The sequence below is a fragment of the Zingiber officinale genome, chromosome 4B, assembly GCF_018446385.1.
Source record: "Zingiber officinale cultivar Zhangliang chromosome 4B, Zo_v1.1, whole genome shotgun sequence".
NCBI classification, from domain to species: domain Eukaryota; kingdom Viridiplantae; phylum Streptophyta; class Magnoliopsida; order Zingiberales; family Zingiberaceae; genus Zingiber; species Zingiber officinale.
This window is the reverse complement of record NC_055993.1, coordinates 38,008,232-38,030,335: the sequence shown is the minus strand read 5'-3', so window position 1 is coordinate 38,030,335 and position 22,104 is coordinate 38,008,232. Positions and strand designations below refer to the sequence as shown.

The following is a 22,104-nucleotide window of genomic DNA, read 5'->3' as shown; positions in this document are numbered from 1 at the left end:
TAAATAACCCGCTGCCTTTCTTGTCCCTGGCACTGTGCCACAATAATCATCAACCCCCCTGCCACCAAGTTCCAACAAGCTTTTCTTCGAGATTTTTCACCTTTTTTTTTTCCTTCTTTTTTACTGTTTCACCACACTGCCATGGACAAAATCTCTGTCCAAAAGGTCGAAAAATAAATAAATAAAGATTTCCTGGTGAATCCAACCACAACAATTAAACACAGTAAACCCATCTACAGTGGACCTTTGCTGGATTTGTTGCAGATTCTCTCCTGGTACAGCAGCGACCACATGCATTTCCTGACACAACAGTGCCAGAACTTATTGGACGAAGTGACACCTCTCTTGATTATTTCCCAGGTATTGTCTTTCTTTTTGGAATACTAAACTTCAGTTTTTTTTTCTCCTGGCATGTTCTTTCCCTATCTCCTGAGTGAGCATCCCAATTCTGTAGTGAGCAAGATGTCTTGACTGAGAAACCGCTACAGGGAGATGCATGAATTGTCAACATAAATGCCGATCAACGTTATTTCCTCTCATTTTGGATTCGTTCTCCTCCATGCCCCTTGAGCCAGTGCCCTTTAGCGAAAACTTCCTCCTGATGAACATTTTTTTTACTTCGAGAACAGTCTGACAATCTTGATACAATCTTGTTCAAATTAACTGAGTGTTCTTTTGGAGATGCGATGATGATGAGCGAGGGTGGGGGAATGATAGCACTGGACGCAAGAACAGGAACGCTGCTGGGTGTTGGAACTCAAAGTTTTAACTCCAAGTAGAGAAGCTTTTGCTTTTGAGCTTAAACTCCCGGAATTCAGGCCCCTTTGTTCAGGATAAGCTTTTGGGGAAAAGGCGGCACTATTTAAACGTTTTTTTTTTATTTTTATTTTTTGCTTTTATGATGTTCTTATTTTATTGATTTTATTTTTTTAATTAGCATCAGATTTTTTGACTTTTGAATCGATTAATCCAACCAGTATAGTCCTGAGGAAGTTTCCATCGCCATTAAATTAAGGATACATATTCATAATTTATAGATCAGAAGATGATTTATTATTATAGGTTTTTGATTTAGATGAATTTATCAATTTAAAGATGGACTCTATCTAAATTAATGATCCTTATACAATAAATTATCTCTTGATCCATAAATTATAGACTAAAGATTCGGCCTGTCAAATTAAGTCGAAAAGTACTTATAAAAATGTAATTAATTAGACGGTCAGTATTGGTAGACCTATTTCTCACTCACTCACAAACAAATCCACTATGATATATCGCAGCAGGAGAGTCAAATATTAAATTTGTTAATTATTTATTGAAAAGTTTGGTCATATTACCCGAGGCGGCATTTACGATGTTCTTAGTGGTCGTGCATGCTCGTTAGCCGTCATGATGATTAAATAGTTATATATATATATATATATATATATATATATATATATATATATATATATATATATATATATATATATATATATAAAAGTTATTAAAAAAACTTTTAGGAATTAGCCTGATAAATGAATTGGTATATCTAAATTATACAAATTTATGGGATAAAAATCAAAATAACATTCCTTTTTATCTAAATTATAAAAAAAACATTCCTCTTTCATTTATTCTTACTTTATTATTATATATTTTATTTTTTAAATTATTATTATTATTTAACTACTATACTTCATAGCTACTATATAATTATAACAACTACCATCTAGTAGTTATTTATAGTTCTCGTAACTAGGATTTCATGACACATTGATAAAAGTTAAAATATTATTATAATATAATATTAATTATATATAAAGTATTCATCTTGTAACAATTATATGTACTACATAAGTTAAAATACAATATTATTAGAATTAATCATAATTGAAATATCTATGTTATAATAGTTATAAAATCATAACTATTATACTTATGTAGTATTTATGATAGTAATCAGAGATAGATGCACGTAGGGGTTGTCCTAGGCTCCCGGGGCTATGATGTAGTGGTAAGGACACTCAGTTGTCTCCCAAACATCCACGGTTCAATTCCAGATATGACGTATTGGTAGGAATTTTTCCTTTAATAAGACTTTACAGCTAAGGGTGCTAGGCTTCTAGGTCGCCCGTTGCAAGTGCTTCCCAATTTACCTTGGTGGTCGATGAAAAATTTCCATGGGACCGTGCCAGTCATCCCAGACTCGACGTTACCCAACCTGGTTAATCATTTTTTTTTTATTTATCCTCCAAATAGGACTCACAACCAAGGGATGTTAGGCTTATGGGTCGCTCGTCGCGAGCACTTCTCGATTTACCCTTGTAGCCGATGGAAAACTTTCGTGACGCTGAGACGATCACCCTAGGTTCAACATTATCTGATTAATCATTTTTGTTCACATAGGGGTTGTCTTAGGTTATATAACTAGTCCTTACGTGCATATAAGGAGTATGCATTGAATTTTTTTTAACAAAATAAATAAATAAATAAACAAATCAAACACACGATGTGAAATTGATAAATTAAAATTAAATCGGGGTCGAACAAAATCTATTGGGTAGTCACAGAGATAAAGAGTATGTTGATCCAAATAAGAATTAATTTGGCTAGGTTATGGTTAAACTGAGTTTAATTGGATTAAACTAGTTCAAACGATTTAAAATGAATTATACAATTTTTGAGAAATATATTCTCTCCTTCTTTTTTTTTTTTATCTCTTTCACGTACGCAGCCTCGCTCTCATCTCTTCACGTGCAAGTTTCCACATGTTAGCTTCTGCTTCTCCTTTTTCTCTCCCTATTTTTTTCTTTTCAATCGTAGCATAGATGATTTTCTCTTCTCCTTTTTTCTTTAATAGCAGCTCTCTTTTCTTCTTCATCTTCTCAAGAGCATCAACCCTCTTTCTTTACTTCCTTTTATTATTTTCCAACTGACCAATAACAACCCTAATCCTTCTACCTCTTCAATAAAAGTATCATTTGTTTTGCCTTTTCTTATTGTCAGAGCTAACCGAGACGGTCATAAAAGAGGGCAAGACTTTCATTTTTTTTTCCTTTTCATCCTTACAGTTCAGCTAAATTGATTGACTATTATTTATTTATTTATTTGATTGTTATTTTTTTTACTTATTTAGTTATATATAACTTGAACTATTTTAAAATCAAACATCAATCTATAAAAATCCAAAAGATATTAATATTCTCTTTAACTTGAATTATTTTTGTCATGCCTCAGAGGAGTCCCTGTCAGACGAAAATCTGGCAGCATCTCCCCTATACCGATGACAATCTGAATCCTGAAATACATAGCCCTCAGGGCCTCTCAATCCTCGGCTAACACGGCCGGAACATATATGATAAAATAAGTAAACATTCCACGCAGTTTTATATAAAAACCTACTCCACTAATAAAAAGGTAAACACATCCCACAACGGAAAACTATCACAATGGAAAAACATGGGCAGTGTACCAAAAACTCGATATAAAATGCATGAGTGCAAGAACTACACATCACAAGTCTGTAGATCATAAAACAAGGAACCAAAGTTCGAAAATAGAAAATCATCTCGACACGGAGTGGAGACTAGCGACTAGAACCTCCTGACGGCTTCAACATGAAATAGGAATAAATCAACGGGGGTGAGTTCAAGAACTCAACGGGTATCGATCAGACATGCATAGTACGATATAGCTATCAACAATAATCATGCAGTACAATCTTCTGAATAATAACAGGAAATGCAAAACTGAACAACAGAAGAAGCTGTACTCACCAAGATCTCTTATCCAGATACAAGGGTCGTCAGATCAAATACCTCATGTCTCTTGTATGCATGTCAATCATATGCAACCACTAAAATGCAGCATCCAAAATGCAGCAATCACAAACAATAAAAGTAATCCATGATATGATGCAAATGGCATGGTCACCCCTGACGCCAATCAACCACCTCACACACGATGGTGAGGTCGAGTGGGTAGGGCTATGACAATTGTGTACTCTGCCATCACTACTCCTGAGTGGCCGAGTAGATAGGATGCTGTCGGAGTACACCTATCCTTCTACCCCAAACATAGTGGGGGAGCCTAAGCTCTCATCTCCCTGTGTCATAGTCAAGAGGAGGGATCCCTACCCGCTACCATGCCGCAGTCACACTATCCATGAGCGGACCAGCGGAGCCCTAACAGAGCAAACTGCACACACCCTACCTGATGTACCATTAACCCATGAGTGGTTGTGTGTGCAAATCATATAACTGACGATGTGTTCAACTATAAAGGAGTCGACAATCGCTCAGCATGCAATCATGCAAAATGATGCATGACACTAAAGCATGTAACTCCTGAAAATATCAACCTCCATATAGTATGTACCAAAAGGAAAACCGAGTCCATAACAAGGATCTAGGTAACATGACAGATAATAAAACTAGGTACACATGCCAGATAATAAATCTAGGTACACATGCCAAATATATCTAGTAGCTAGGTCTATACCCGGTAATGCATTGTATGTCACTACTTCTATAAACATAAATACACATGGCAAAAATCAAGAGGCATAAACATAAACACATAACAGATAACGATATGGGCATACTACGGGTATCAAGTAGTGGCATACCAAGCAAATATAAACATAATCATTACTACTAACTATAACGTATTACGCATATCAAAATGACAATATCAAAAAGAAATAAGTCAAAGGTACCCACCTAAAAACAAAGATCGTATCAGATAAAGTTCACGTCATGATGTCGTCTCAAACAGATCCTACATCAAAGTATTTTACTTAGCTAAGTTCCTTTGAAATAAATAGCTAAATAAAATCTCCAACACTAGTTAGGGAAAACCCTAATCGATAGGATCATTAACCCTAACTGTTGATTAGCCCCACTAATCTAATCCATCGATCAATTACCCAATAACCATCAACAATCAACACTAAAACTTACCCAATTCCATTGCCCTCCACTGTTGATTCACTGTTAGAGGAGATGGCCAGAACTGTGGTTCTCCATGAACAGTGATGGTCGAAGCTACAAAGGCTGGCAAACAACCAATCACAACCCCCAACTAAAAATTGAACTCACAACACTACAAATCTGATACTAAACTTACATTACTCCAATTACGTGCTAGCGACTGTTGGTCGTGCAGAAGATGGTAGCCGGCGATGGTTGTAAGTGTCGTCTAGGGCAGCACTCAAACTCGTCTGGCTCACATCATGCTTGAAACCCCTCCAATAGCAGATGGATCATGACCGGGCGAGGACAAGCTGTTGAGGTGCTCCAGCGATCAGATTTGAGGTGGTAGCGAGATTCGGTGATCGAGTGCGAGGAGGAGTGTGCGGCAGTTGCGGCGTTGAGGCTCGATGGTTGACGTCGATGAACGATCGGGAGAGGGTAGCGTGTTGGTGATGGATCGAGCTAGGGCTTGGCTCAACCGATCGAAGGGCAGGCAGCTGCAACATAGGGCACCGATGTCTCAGAGTCAGCAGCTAGCTTTGGCGATCGGGCTCACAACTGTCGACGTCAGAGCTCTAAGGTTGGCGACGATAAAGAGAGGCGATGGTAGGAGATCAGGGAAGGAGAATATGAGAAATCGACGTGAGGGAGAGGGCTCGAGGCTTCCCATAGCTGAGGGGTTTTGTCCGCTGGGAGAAGAGGCATCGCGAGGCGGCGCGTCGGGTTGGGGGAGACGAAGAGATCGGGAGAGGGCGGCGGTGGCTCGACATCGCGAGAGGGGAGAAGGGAGAGGAGGGGGATCAGGCGGTGAGGATGGCTAGGGCACGGGTACAGCGTGAAATGAATAGGATATTAGGAAATAATTATTATAAGTAAATAGTTATTTATTTCCTAGTTATTAGCACTATAACAAAAACTGCAAACAACAACACCCCTACGATAACGGTTTTAAGAGAAAGTGTTGCGTATTTGCTCAAAGACAATGGTTTTTGCCAAAACCGTTATCTTTGAGCTCCCCATTAAATATAAAACATAACGGTTTTGGCAAAACTGTTGTCATTGAGCGATTTATTTTAAAACGACAACACTTTTTACAACGGTTTTATAAACCGTTGTCTTTATCGGCATTTTTAGCGGTTACGACAACAGTTTTGAAAAAATCGTTGTAATTGAATTTGGTCATTTTCCCCCTCGCTGTTTTCCTTTCCCTTGCTGTTTTCTTTTCGGCGCTGTGTTTTTCCTTCGCGCTCCCAAACCTAAGGCAAATTTCTTTCCCTCTCCTCATACAATCTCTTCAAACCTCCGCTGGATCTTCCTCCACGACGGTGTGCTCCTCTCGTTTCTTGGTGAGCGGGTTTCTGAGTTCGACGAGGCCCTCTGACCTTCCACTGCTGCTTCTTTCACTCGTTGAACCTTTTGATCGGACGAGGTGTATTTCTTCGCCAAAGGTGGCACTCCTACTCCGTCGATTCATAACTTAGGTCTTGCCTTCTTTGGATTTGTGCTAGAGCCATAGTCAAGGTAGATTTATAACCTAGGTCTTGTCTTCGTTCATAAATTTTGTCTCAAAAAATGAAACCTACTTTTGATTCCACTATGCTTACATTTGCAAGCGCAACATTCTCTTGTCTTCTTCTTTTTAGCTTTTGATTTGTTTCATCATGCCCTTTACCTGCTCATATGTCAAAGTTTGTGGTGTTTGATCTCTGAAGGTGTCGGTTTTAAGCATCAATTTCTATTTATTATTCACTTTTATTGGTCGAAATAGTGTGTTCGGATAGGTTTTCTAGGTCTTGCACGGCTCGCCACTTTTATTGGAATAGTGGACACAGTCGTATCTGTGCTAACTGAGAGGTTGACTTATTGTTGTATTCTTGCAACTCCAGTGATGGCAAGCTAGAGATAGTGGTACCATCATTTGTCCATTACCTCGAAGTATTGGAGGGTTCTGATGGTGATAAAATGCCAGGTATCTCTTTAATGTTATTTCTGTTATCTAGTCATTTATCTATAAATTTCAATATCTTGTTGGTAGCTCCTTTGCATGCTTTTTGTAGTTACTCAACACATAATAACATATAGTTTCCATTGATGTGAAAATTCCAAATTCATCAGGATGGCCTGCTTTTTACCAATCGGCAGTCCATTCCAGCCCTCTCTTATATGATATAGACAAGGATGGTACAAGAGAAATAGCGTTAGCTACCTATGATGGAGTTGTAAATTTTTTCAGGTAAGTAGCTTCAACAATTGTTTGGTGGATTGTTGCATGTTGACATAAATCTGGTGGCTATAATAGGGTCTCTGGCTATCTGATGATGGATAAACTAGAAGTACCTCGTAGAAAGGTTCGTAAAAACTGGTATGTTGGCTTGGATCCAGATCCAGTGGATCGTTCACATCCAGATGTCCATGATGATTCAATTTCCAAGGAGGCTTCTGCTAAGAACTCAATATCTCGTATGTGATCACAACCCAACTGCAATCACCTTTGCTTTTATTTCTATTTCCTGAGGATGTTGGCCAATTAGCCATATTATAATTGTGCTGATTGTTGTTGTTCATGAACTTTTTGCGTTTGCATTTTTATACATATTTAAATGTGAAACACTGTGTTTTGCAACTCCTGTAACATATTTAAGATGTCTTAAATACCTTTGCTATGGTAAATATATTAGGATTAACATGTCAAATTTTGTAAGTATGTTATACGATGATTGAGAAATTAGCATATGGGTTTATAAACTAATATTCCAAGTATCACATATTCCTTTTTGAAATTCTGATTATGAATCAAATTAGGAAAATTCTGTTGCTTTTTATCCAGATATAAATGGGAGCATGAATGAGTCAAATAATTATGATTCTACAAACATTGTGAACAACCTCTCAATGAATACATCTAAGCTTGAGGACAGAGGAAAACTTGATTTTGCCCAAACTAGTCAATACAATGGAGTGTCAAGCAATCTTAATGACACAATCAAAAGGGACGCTTCATTGGAAAATGGTACAGAGGAAAATCAAACACAAACGCAAAGAAGGCTTATTGAAGAAATTGATAATCAAGGGGCCCACGATGGACATTCGAAAGACCATAACATTGGTGATGGAGTGCAAGGAGCAACTGTGGAAAATGACCAAGAACTGGAAGAAGAAGCTAATTCATCTTTTGATTTGTTTAGAGATACAGATGAGTTAGCTGATGAGTATAATTATGACTATGATGATTATATTGATGAATCAATGTGGGGGGGATGAAAATTGGACAGAAGAGAGTCATGAGACAGCAGAAGATTATGTTAGCATAGATTCACACATACTTTGCACTCCAGTAAGTTCCATTGGAGTTGATCATACAGAAAAAGGAAAAAATCAGGGAATTTAATTCCTAAAAGCTTGACCCACATTTTTAATATTCTATGAAGGTAATTGCTGACATAGATAATGATGGTACTAAAGAAATGGTTGTGGCTGTTTCATACTTCTTTGACCGCGAGTAAGAATTTTTACTTTATACATTTGTGGTGTTTTTACATGAAAAACTGCCCATAATGATAGAAAACTATTTCTGGTACTTTCTTTTGGTTGTAATTATTCTGTGGAAAAGTTTGTGGTAAGCAACTTCTCTGCTTTTTGTTTAAAAAGTTTTCTTGTACGATGATATCATCTTCCTAGACATTCTGTTTCTTGAAATGAAAATTGGTGCCAAAGTCATAGACTAATTTGATACTTTCTACATCTGACATATGATATATTAATCTTATGTAGGTTACAATGTTACAATAACAACTCAATATTGATGGAAGTTTATTACAGGAAGAATCAACATACTTTTTTACACTGCTTTTCATGCAATTTTCAGAAATTTAATGGTTGTATGTGAACCGTGTATAATTATTCTTACCGTTCTTAGTCTTAGGTCATGATTCTCACAATGTTGGCTTGTCTAATTGATTCTTCATCTGCCCAAACTATGGTTGTATTCAACTGAGATACTACTATCATTTTGTTCTTGTATATTTAATGCATTTGTACTGGTTTTTTTGGTGAATGTCATATATATCTAAGGTTGTTTGTGCATTCAATTCTTTCTTATTACAGTTGATAAGTTGGCAGGTATTATGATAATCCAGAGCATTCAGCTGAGTTAGGGGGTATCAACATTGAAAAATATGTAGCAAGTGGGATTGTAGTTTTCAACCTTGATACAAAGCAAGTCAAATGGATTCAAGATCTTGATTTAAGTGTCGATTCGGGGAATTTCCGTGCATATGTTTATTCTTCTCCTACTATGGTTGACTTGGATGGTGATGGAAAATTGGACATTCTTGTTGGCACTTCCTATGGCTTGTTTTATATTTTGGATCATCATGGTAATTTTTTTTGGTTTCATTTTATAGTTGTAATTATTATCTTTGGTAAGTCAATGTGTTCTTTGTAATGTTATTAACTGCAACATCTTCATGTTTATATACTGCAATTTACCCAATATATATTGATGGAATTGCATCTTTACTATTGTGGTAAATTTTGTAGTTTGAGTAGGATTTTCTGTTAGAACTTGTAGAAATTTAGAATACAAAATGAAACCTCTCTGAATAGAAGCCAGTGAATTATTTAGCAGAAATAGGAATTTGACATGAAATCAAATTTTGTGGTTGTGTATCCTAAGGGTGGATTTAGTTTAGTTGCTGACATTAGAGTTTGTGGTATATGTTTGGGAATTAGGGTCCTCACCAAGTTTCACTAATCTTGAACTAAAATGGACTAGGTCTAATGGCAAACTCGTGTCTTTATTTACTTAAGACTTTCCTATATGTGACACTTATGTGACATTAATATCTCTTGTATTTCATTTTCAAAAAGAGATCGACAATGTAAATTTAAAGGATATTATTAACATGTCTCTTGCTCTTTCTCTATCTCAAATATGCAATTATGTAATCTTAAATTATCAGAACCGAACACAAAGCTTCGATTTCTTGATTTTATTTTTGAAAGCAATTTCGTGTAGGCCAAGTGAGAAACAAATTTTCTCTTGAGATGGCTGAGATTCAAGCACCAGTTGTGGCAGCTGATATTAATGATGATGGCAAAATTGAAATAGTGACAGTTGACACTCATGGAAATGTTGCAGCATGGACTGCACAAGGAGATGAAATTTGGGAAGTGCATCTTAAGAGTCTAATACCACAGGTAAGTTTATTTCATTTTTATCTGGATGCCATTTAAACTTGATTCATTTCTTCTTAAGGTGATCTTACCTGTACTTGTGCATATTTATGCTGGATTTGATTGTATATACTCCATGTAGGATAAATAGTATTTTTTTATAAAATATTTTGATTTGAACAAAGAATTTCAAATCTGATGGAACTTATATAGAGAATCATAGTGTTATAATACTAAATGCCATTTTGTTCATGTGGCATGAATATGACTTGGATCGTCATTTTTCTCTCTCCACTAATACTGAGATCTGCATTTCACAGTGTTCTGTATGATAATATTAAAATATTATTGTTCATAGAGATTTATAGCAAGCATGTTTTACCAAATGAAATACCTTTCACTAAACAAGCATGTTTTGAGGCAGATGTGAAACCTTTATTTACCCTATGAGCTTGCCCTATGCATGTTAGTGATTGCTTGAGAATGAAATGAGGAGCTTGTAAAGGCATTTCGTGTATGATCCATAGTATATTGATATAGAAAATATCTATATACTGCAGTTTGATTTCTTAATAGTTCGCTCTATATACTACATGTTAGTTTCGTCAAACGAGTGACAAGGAGGTATAATTCTCAAGGAAGAAAAGATCATTCCTTCTTTTGTGTTGAGTATAATAGAATTTTGTCCCGCGTGAATGGATGTTGCCGATTGTTTCTTGATACACACTGATTTGTATCGTTTTGTTTGACTTGTGTAGCATGAAACAACACCTAATATCTGTTCTATCTTGTATTGCTTGTTTTCCAGAAATTCTGAAATTTGATATGGAATTTCAGAAATTCGTGTTGTCATGTAGACTATAATATGGAATTTTGAAATTTGATAAGTTTTGTTAAATTTTTCTCTTGTAGGTCAGGCAATTCGTGAGGCTTGAGTTTTTTTTTTTATGCAAGAAGTGAGCTTTGTTAGGATGTAGCTTGCCTTGCTAATTTGTAAATTAAAAGCCATATGGAGAACAACAAATGGAAAACATGTGATTGAATGTATATGGAGAACAGTAATGGAAAACATGTGTATTTTGATGAGTAACAACTCATTTTTGTATATTTTTGTATATGTGTGGCTACAAAATGAATTATATATGGATGTTTATTTTGGATTTAATGTAGTAAACATTTAGTTTTGTATTGGTGATTTGCTTATATTAAAAAAAGCAAAATGAGTAAATATTATCTACCACAACGGTTTATATCTGTTGTAAAAAAAGTCTACCACAACGGTTTATTTCTGTTGTTGAAATTATTTACCACAACGGTTTTAAAACGTTGTCGTATCCTTCGTAAACACATTTTGAGCATATAAACAACAACGGATAAAACCGTTGTCAAATGTCTACAAAGACAACGGATTCAAAACCGTTGTCGTAGGGCAATACATTCTACAACGCCCTCAGTTACAACGATTTTTTGACCCTACGACAACGGATAATATCCGTTGTCGTTTGCAGTTTTTGTTGTAGTGTAGGGAATAATTATTATTAGAAAATAGTTATTTGTTTCCTAGTTATTAGAGAATAATTATTATTAGGAAATACTTATTATTTTTCTAATTTATGTATTTTCTTATTTTTCACTTGTAATGGTAGTTATATATACTATATGTTATCATTAATAATATGTGTGAATTCTATCGTCAATATGATACCAGAGCTCTAAGCTTAACAACAACTCTTTTTTTTTCTTCTCTTTCTTTTTTTCTTTTCTCCACAATATCTACCAGCTGCCTTCTATAATGGTTGTCGCTGATGACATCACCCACCGACTATCTCTCACAAATACTCCTGATTCTCCTACCTGATCAGACACCGTTGAAACTCACAACCTCTAATTATTCTGCCTGGCGCTTGCAGTTCACGTCTCTTCTATTCAGATATGACTTACTGAGTTTTATTAATGGCTCACGTCCTTGCCCCCCTGCGCAGATAACGCCTACAGATGTCACGCTCCCTTAGGCGAATCCTGATCATATTCTCTGGCTCCGCCAGGATCAACTTCTCCTCAACGCTATTATAGGTTCGATGTCTCCTACTCTTGTGTAATTTATTTCTTCATCAACTTCATCTAGAAACGCATGGAAAATGCTGGAGAGAACCTACGCCGCTCCCTCACATGGCAGGATTATGACTCATCGTCAAAATCTTACCAACCCTCAATAGGGTAACAAGACATCAAAAGAAATATTGACGCTCTTGCGCTTATGAATGTTAAAGTTGACTTTGATGAGCTCTCTATTCGTGTCCTGAATGGTCTTAGCCAAGATTACTGCAATATCTCACATGCTCTGCAAGTTCGTGACATCCCTATTACCTTTGATGAGCTATTCGAGTAGCTCCTCAGCTATGAAGCCCAGTTAAAAGTCTTAACACCATCTCCATCTTCGATGCCAATAACTACACTTGTGGCTCCAACAAGGAATTCTCATAATCAGTATTCAAACTATCTTGGTGGTCATCAGCAGGTTCTGCCTATATCCCATCAGCCACGCATGCCTATTCCTGGGCTATCTACGCGTTCTCCTGCACATCCAGCTGTGTCCAGTCCCAATCATTATCTTGGGCATTGTCAGATTTATGGTGTCCAAGATCACTCTGCTCACCAATGCGGTCATATGACTGCCTCAATGCTTGCTCTACTTCCGCCGGCTCCTCCGCGTGCTCTGCATCCGACGTATAGTGCGTCATTTGCGCACACTACCGTTCATTATACACCTTCGTCTGATTCTCAGGAATAGGTTGTTGACTCTGGTGACTCTCATCATGTCACCACTGATCTCACTACTCTCTCGTTGCATGAGCCTTACTCTTGGAATGATAACGTCGTTATTGGTGATGGTTCTAGACTACCTATTACACACACTGGTTCTTTCTCTTCCTTTACTCCATCTTTCCCTTTAGTTTTCTCCAATGTTTTATTTGTGTCATCTATGTCAAAAAATTTGATTTCTATCACAGCACTTTGTGCTACTAATCCTGTTACATTTCTTTTCTTTGATTCCTATTTTCAGGTGTTGGATCGTCGTACGAGAGCTGTTGGTGCAGCGGGGCCGACAAGAGGGGAGGGGTGAATTGCTTGCAAATAAAAAATACTCTCCTCAAAATTTCAACTGAAAAATTAGCAACAATAAAAGAAATAACAACAATAAAAGAAAAGAAAGAAGACTTAGAGAGTTGACTTGGTTACAACCAAGAATGTTGTTAATCCAAGGTGGTTGAACAGACGCACTAGAAAAATCTCCTTCTCTGAAGGTGGAGAAGCCTTTTACACACTAAAAGCTCTTACAAGTTGCTAGGAATTGATTCAGAGTTGATTGATTAATTTCCTAGCTCCAGGGGCCTTTATATAGCTTCTGGAAAACTTATCTCGAGCCTTGAGGCCGTCTCCAACGAGGTTGAGGGCGCCTCCAGCCGAGTAGATGGATAAAACTTTATCTATCTGCGAAAACAGTCACTAGACTGGGTCTGAGGCGCCTCCAATGGCCTTGAGGCACCTCGGACATGGTTGAAGGAACCCTCAAGGCCATGAGGGCACCTCCAGCACTGCAGGCAGCGCAGGCACCTTCAACACTTTGTTGAAGGTGCCTCAAGCTAGCTTTTCCAACTCCTTTTGCCTTCTTTTCGTCTTCCGAAGCTCCGATTGTTTGGGTGATTACAGCCAACCGAAATGGGCTCACCCGAACCCAATTTCTGACCTTCTCCTCGAGCAGGCTTCCATCCCGGCTTCTTGTCCCTTGAACGTCGTGCACGTTCTTCTCGTCCACCGGTGTACTCTTCCACAGCTCTTTCATCCTTCGGACGCACCAAGCCCGTCGACTCCCTTCCCGTGCCATCCTTCTCGTTAGCCGTGTCTTCCACTCGACTTCCTGCTCTCCTAAGCTCCTACACACTTAGACATAGGAATCAAATAACAAACAGGACCTAACCTAACTTGGTTGATCACATCAAAATAACCACGGGTTCTAACAATCTCCCCCTTTTTGATGTGCATCAACCCAAGTTCAAGTTAAGGAAAAAAATAGACAAGTAGTAATTTAAAGAAATTACTAAACTAACATTTTAAGCAAAAAGGTTGCAATAAAAGAATTTGCAACACTAAAAAAAAAAATTAAATTTTTAACTCTCCCTAAACTAAGTCTCCCTAAACTTGTTCCTCTCTCTCCCCCTTTGATCACAGCAAAAAAATGGGGTCATAATTTTCAAGTTTTCTAAGGAAAAGTTCAAGTTTTTTTTTAAAAAAAAATTAAATAAAATTTAAAATAAATTAGTCTCAACATAATTTCTAAGTTAAAAATAAAATTCTAAGTAGAAGACAATTTTAACTTAGGCAATTTTTAAACAAATTTAAATCTTTTGAAAATTTTCTAAGTGAAACTTCGGTACGACAATTTTCTAAAAAAAATTAAACAAAAATTTCTAATTTCAGAAGAAATTTTAACTTAGGCAAAAAATATTATTTTAGAATTTTTTTTAAGTAATGATTTTATGCATGAAACATTTTTCTAATTATAAAAATATTTTTGAAGAATTTATAAAATGTTTGAAAATTTTTTTTAAAGCATTATTTAATTCTAATTTTAATATTTTACCAAAAAGTTAATTAAACATTTTATTTCAATATTTTGGCTTCTAGGTCATGGCGAGACACTAGGCCTTCTTGGCTATTGAAGCAACAACCTCTTCCTTAGACAAACATCATAAAGAAATGTTAACGTTTAATTTTCTCGCGGAAAGCTTTAATTAAAAAAAAATAGTCTAGAAAAGATTTTGGAACCCAGCAAAGGTTCCTTCCTACTGGATTAATCAAGAACTTAGGGAGTACATAATTTTTGGGAACTTTCCTAAGTTGTCTCTGATGTTTTCTAATGCACTAGTTTAATTTTCCATATAACTTAAGTTTTGATTTTGAAAATTTATTTAAGCATGCATAATCATTTTTCAATTTCATTTTTCAATTTCTCATTCTCTAATTTTAAATTATTGTACATTTCTAGTGGGCATGTTTTTGCTAAGTTTAACTTCAACTCATTATTCTCCTTTTCTAATTTAGCTAAGTCTTTAGTGAGAACTTTTATGAATTGAAAGGACTGCTTGAGAGTCAAATTACGTACCTCACTTACCTCTATTTCTGATGCTCCTCATTCATCACAGTTTTCTTCTTCTGATGATCCTCCCCCTTCATCTATGCTCATCTCCGAGCTGGTTTCTTCGAAAAGATGGTTGGCCATCAGTGCTAATCCCGAGAATGCTTCGACTTCTGATTCCGAGGATGACGATTCATCCCATGTAGCCTTCAGACTCTTGCGCTTCGAGGACGTCGACCTTTGAGACTTCTCCTTGTCCCTTTTCTTTAGTTTCAGACAGTCGTCCTTGATGTGTCCTTCTTCATTATAGTTGTAGCATTGGACCGCCCTTTTGTTGCGTTGCTATTTCCTTGAGTGCGATCTAAATTTATTAGTTTTAATAAATTTATTTAACTTCCTTACCAATAGCGTCGCTTCAGTTTCATCGATCGATGCTTCAGAGTCGGGATCATCCTTTTCGGCTTGTAGGGCAATATTGAGATTTGACTTCTCTACTTGTTTAGGCTCTACAATTCGAGACTCATGAAGTTTGAATGTAGAAAATAGATTTTCTAAAGTACTTATCTCAAAGTCCTTAGGGATGTAGTATGCATCTACTAAGGACGCCCATTCTGGAGACCTTGGGAAGGCGTTGAGCGCGTACCAGATCGAGTCTCGATTTGTTACCGATTCTCCGAGGTTGTTCAATTGCGTTATCAGCTCCTTAATTCTCTCTTGAAGTTGCGCTACCTTTTCGCCGTTGTTCATCCGGAGATTAGTCAGCTGAGTCCGGAGGATGTTGTGCCTTGCTAATTTTGCTTCTGATATGCCTTCGTGGAGCTCTAGGAATTTTTCCCAGAGGTCTTTGTCGGAGTCGTAGCTTCCGATTCGACTTACCTCTAAGGATGGTAGAACGCTGAGCAGGTGAAATTCCGCCTTTCTGTTGGACACGAAATCGGCTTGCTCCTTTTTTGTCCATTGGTACTCTTCTTTATCTTTTGGGGCTGAAAAACCAAATTTCATAGTTAGAAGAATGTCAAAATCCATTTTAAAAAATACCTTCATTCTTAGTCTCCATGTAGCGAAGTCTCTGTCGAACTTCGGGGGATGAATGCTTGTTCCGACCATCATCTTGATCCTTGTGCTTCAGTCGACGGTCAGTCCTTCTGAGGCGGTCAGGCTTTGATACCACTTGTTGGTGCAGCAGGGCCGACAAGAGAGGAGGGGTGAATTGCCTGCAAATAAAAAATACCCTCCTCAAACTTTCAACTCAAAAATTAGCAACAATAAAAGAAATAACAACAATAAAAGAAAAGAAAGAAGACTCAGAGAGTTGACTTGGTTACAACCAAGAAGGTGTTAGTAATTAGCCCTAAGAGCCAATCATGAGATGATTAGGTTTTTTGAATTAATCATTGAGTTAGACTCGAATGAATCCACTCATTGGATTAAGTGTAATCCGAATTAGACTCATTGAGTTAGATTCAAATAGATCCAATTGTTGGATTGAGTCGAATTGCATGAGAATCAATGGGTTAGACTCATTGGGTGAACTTGAGTTCACCAAGGAAGTTGAATGGTCAAAATTCAACCATTGGATTGAATGGTTGATTTTGAGCCATTGGATTAGAAGATGAAAGGGTGGAGACTCTTGGTATTCCATGGGATGGCTATAAATATCATTTGGATGATATTTTTCATATGATTTTCATCACTTGAGAAGGTGAAAGGTTTCTTTTGCTTCTTCTTCTTCCTCCTTCCCATCTTGGCCGAAACACACTTATAGGTTGCTAGCACAACCTTGTGTGTTCTTCTCCATCTTGTTGAGTTTGTGAGACAAACGAATGCAAGGCTTGTTCGTGTGGATACCGTAGAGGCGCGAACAATTGATCGTGCTGTGATCCGAGCTATCGGGAGATCGTGAGCACATTTCAAAGGTATAACTCTATCATGTCTTAAGATCTAACTTAGTATAAGATTATGTTTCCCTTCGCATGGATCTTCTGGAGGAAATAGGTTTTTTCGCTGCGCGTTTGCGTGTTTAGCAACCTATTCCCTTACAGAAGGTTGTTAATCCAAGGCGGTTGAACAGGCGCGCTAGAAAAGTATCCTTCTCTGAAGGCAGAGAAGCCTTTTACACACTAAAAGCTCTTACAAGTTGCTAGGAATTGATTCAGAGTTGATTGATTAATTTTCTAGATCCAAGGGCCTTTATATAGCTCCTGGAAAACTTATCTTGAGCCTTGAGGGCACCTCCAATGAGGTTGAGGGTGCCTCCAGCCGAGTAGATGGATAAAACTTTATCTATCTGCGAAAATGATCACTAGACTGGGTCTGAGGCGCCTCCAATGGCCTTGAGGCACCTCAGACATGGTTGAAGGCGCCCTCAAGGTCATGAGGGTGCCTCCAACACTACAGGCAGTGCAGGCGCATTCAACACTTTGTTAAAGGCGCCTCAAGCTAGCTTTTCCAGCTCCTTTTGTCTTCTTTTCGTCTTCCGAAGCTCTGATTGTTTGGGTGATTGCGGCTAACTGAAATAGGGCTCACTCGAATTTAATTTTTGGCCTTCTCCTCGAGCAGGCTTCCATCCCGGCTTCTCGTCCCTCGAATGCTGCGCACATTCTTCTCATCCATCGATGTACTCTTCCACAGCTCTTTCGTCCTTCGGACGCGCCGAGCTCGTCGACTCCCTTCCCGTACCGTCATTCTCGCTAGCTACGTCTTCCGCTTGACTTCCTGCGCTCCTAAGCTCCTGCACACTTAGACATAGGGATCAAATAACAAATAGGACCTAACCTAACTTGGTTGATCACATCAAAACAACCATGGGGTCCAACAGGAGCGACACTGGTCAGCGGGGTCCATAGAGATGGTGTCTATTACTGGCCAAAATTTATGTCTACGCTATCATCGCCTTCTACCTTTTCTATGTTTGTGTCGTCATCTGTTTCCTTATTGCATAGTCGTTTAGGTCATCCGTCATTAGATGTTTTGCAACGTTTTTTTATCCTTGAATATTTCGTTTCCTATGAATACTTTGTCTAATTTTTCATGCACTTCGTACAATATTAATAAGAGTTATAAATTGCCCTTTCATAAATCTAGTATTTCGTCTCATGCTCCTTTGGATATTATCTTTTCTGATGTTTGGACACATCCTATAGCATCATTTGATGGACTCAAATATTATGTTATCTTTGTTGATCATTTTACAAAGTATATATGGCTTTATCCTTTACGTAATAAATCGGATGTATACTCTACCTTTATTGCATTCAAAACTCTTGTTGAAAATCGGTTCTCGATGACTATCAAAATACTATTCACTGATAATGGAGGTGAATTCTTAGTCCTTCGCTCCTTTCTTACTACTCATGGTATTAGTCATCTTACCATTCCTCCACACACTCTTGAACAAAATGGATACTCTGAACATTGTCATCACTATATAGTCGAAATTGGTCTTACTTTGTTGCACAAAGCATCTATTCCACTCACTTTCTGGCCTTATGTCTTTGCTGCGGTAGTCTATTTAATTAACCGTATGCCTAAGGTTGGTCTCTCCCATATGTCCTCTTTTGAAAAATTATTCACCACCGTTCCTGATCTTTCTAAGCTTTGATTTTTCGGGTGTCTATGCTTTCCGTGGTTACGCCCCTACTCTCACCACAAGCTTGATCCCAAATCAACCTCTTGTGTCTTCCTTGACTATTCTCTCACCCAGAGTGTCTTCCTGTGCTATGATGTAGCTCTCAAAAGAGTTTTTGTATCTCGTCATGTTAAGTTTGTGGAGTATGTTTTTCCATTTGACATCACCTCCTCCTTGAATTCCACAGTAATAGACACTGACTCTAAGCTCTCTGCTGCACCAGTTCTCTCGTGGGATCCTCCAGCATCGATGCCGCAACCTGCCACTAATCGTAACCGTCCGCAAGTGACTTCTTTACCGCTGTCATCATCACCGCCATCATCTCCGCCATCATCACCTCTTGTTGTTGGGTCGTCCACGTTGCCTGGTGGCAACCGACCCTCTAATCCACTGACTCTTTCTCTCTCTCTCGCTTCTCTAAACCAACATCCCATGCAAACTTGCTCCAAAAATGTCATCTACAAACCCAATCCAAAGTATCTTCTTCATACTAGTCTTTCACAACCTTGTGAACCCTCCTCTGTCACACAGGCGCTCAAAGATCCGAATTGGGTACAGGCCATGCATGAGGAGTATGATGCTCTTTTCCATAATCAGACTTGGACTCTTGTCCCACCTTCGCCAGACCAAAATCTTGTGGGTAATAAGTGGGTGTTTCACATTAAGCGTAATTCTGATGGCTCAATTGATCGGTATAAGACTCGCCTTGTTGCCAAGGGTTTTCATCAGCGCCCTGGTGTTGACTTTCATGATACATTCATCTCTGTTATTAATCCAGTAACAATGCGCATTGTTCTTAGTTTGGTTGTAAATCGGAGGTGGTGTCTTCGCCAACTTGATGTAAACAATGCATTTCTTAATGGTCATCTTGTAGAGGAGGTTTATATGACGTAACCTTCGGGTATGCGCAGTGCTGAGTTTCCGGATCATGTGTGTCATTTGCATAAGGCACTTTATGGCCTGAAGCAGGCTCCGCGCGCTTAGTATTTGGAGCTTCGCGCTTTCTTGGTCTCTCTTGGCTTTATCGCATCCCGAGCTGACACCTCCTTATTTGTTTATTCTCAGGATAATATTGTTATCTATTTCCTTGTATATGTTGATGATCTAATCATTACAGGGAGTGATGCTTCTTCTGTTGACGTCATAGTACGTAAACTTCATGAAAAATTTACGATTAAGGATCTTGGGGCTCTTTCCCTCTTCTGCGGTATTGAAGTTCGCTCAAGCTCAAATGATCTTCTCTTGTCTCAGCAAAAGTATATCACTGATCTTCTCTTCAAACACAACATGTTTGATTCCAAGCCGGCCTCCACTCCTATTACTGCTGGCTCTCGTCTTACTTTGCATGATGGATCTTCATCTTTTGATACGACTAAGTTCCGACAAATAGTTGGAGGCTTACAACATCTCCGTATGACTCGTCTTTATATTTCCTTTGCGGTCAACAAGTTTTCACAGTTTATGCATGCTCCTTCAAAGACGCATTGGGGGTGCTGTGAAGCGTCTACTTCGGTATCTTAATAGTACTAGGGATCTTGGCATTCGTCTTCTTGCGGATACACCTTTTACTCTTCTTGATTTCTCCGATGCAGACTAGGTAGGAGATCTAGATGATCAGTGTTCTACGGGTGCATTTATTATTTTTCTAGGTGTTAATCCGGTTTCTTGGAAATCTACCAAACATCGCACGGTTGCATGCTCTTCGACTGAGGCTGAATATCGTTCCATTGCCTCTGCAGCAATTGAGATCTAATGGATTAAGCACTTTTGACAGATCTGCTTCTTCTGGTTACCACGTCTGCTATGATTTTTACTGATAATTTGGGTGCCACGTATCTTTCAACTAATCCTATTTTTCACTCTCGGATGAAGCATCTAGCTATTGACTATCACTTTGTTCGTGATCTGGTGAAGGCCTCCGAACTATGAGTTACTCATATTCCTGCTGAGGATCAGTTGACTGATGCACTTACAAAGTCGCTTTCTCAACCTCGGTTGTTTGCTATTTGCAGCAAGATTGATGTCATTTCTAGGACACCATCTTGAGAGAGAGTATTAGGAAATAATTATTATAAGTAAATAGTTATTTATTTCTTAGTTATTAGAGAATAATTATTATTAGAAAATAGTTATTTGTTTCCTAGTTATTAGAGAATAATTATTATTAGGAAATATTTATTGTTTTCCTAATTTTTATATTTTCTTATTTTTCACTTGTAATGGTATTTATATATCATATGCTATCATTAATAATATGTGTGAATTTTATCATCAATATAGGAAAGAGAATTTTTACTTAGGTCCCTTTAATTAAAGCATAGGTTATTTTCTCAATCAACTTCCATTTTTGGATATTTTAAACAGGGTTTTCCCAAGCTTATAAATTTATCCCCTTAAACTCGTCATATGAGCTCCAAAAAATTCTCAGAAAATTTCTAAAAATTTCTGAAAATTTCATTATGGTTATTCGTTTTTTTCGGTATTTTACATTCTCCCTTACTAATAAAAATTTGATCTCTAAATTTTATTATTTATCATTAGTAAGTACTAGAAATAGATAAATAGATAAATTGATGTTATTTATAGTTTGACTAAATTGATTGACTATTACTTATTTAATTTTTTTTTACTTATTTAGTTATATAACTTGAACTATTTTAAAATCATACATCAATCTAATGAAAATCGAAAAGATATTAATATTCTCTTTAACTTGAACTATTCTAAAATCAAATTTCAATCTACTAAAAATCAATAAGATATTAATATTCTCTTTTTTCCAAAAAAAAAATAGAGATCCTCAAACTAACAAAAATAATTTAATTCCTATCGTCTCTAAGATGTATCATTAATTTAGTGAAAATCTTTTAATTTTAGTATCCAAATTTTTTTAATTTTTTTTCTAAGGTCGATTATCAGTCATCCTCTATTTATATTTATATTGAACGATATCCCGATAAAAAAAAATAGATATATGGTTTCAAAAATCTCATTGATGTGCTTATATCCAACATATACGTTGAATAAATAAGGTATATTAGTTTTATTACATTAAAAGTTCAGTCTTGACGTGACAGTAAGCTTAAAAGTAAGAATAATTTTGAAAAGTAAAATATGGCCTATGAAATAGAACTTCGTTTTTCGTAATAAATGAAAGAGTTGGGACTATTTCAAACAAAACATCTTTTGATTTGTTTTTTTCCAAT

General features: G+C 37.2%; 1 pseudogene; it reads left to right on the top strand.

Annotated features, from left to right (window-relative positions):
* Positions 1 to 141: 141 nt before the first annotated feature.
* Positions 142 to 12,522, top strand: LOC121978209 (annotated as a pseudogene).
* The last annotated feature ends 9,582 nt before the right edge of the window (positions 12,523 to 22,104 follow it).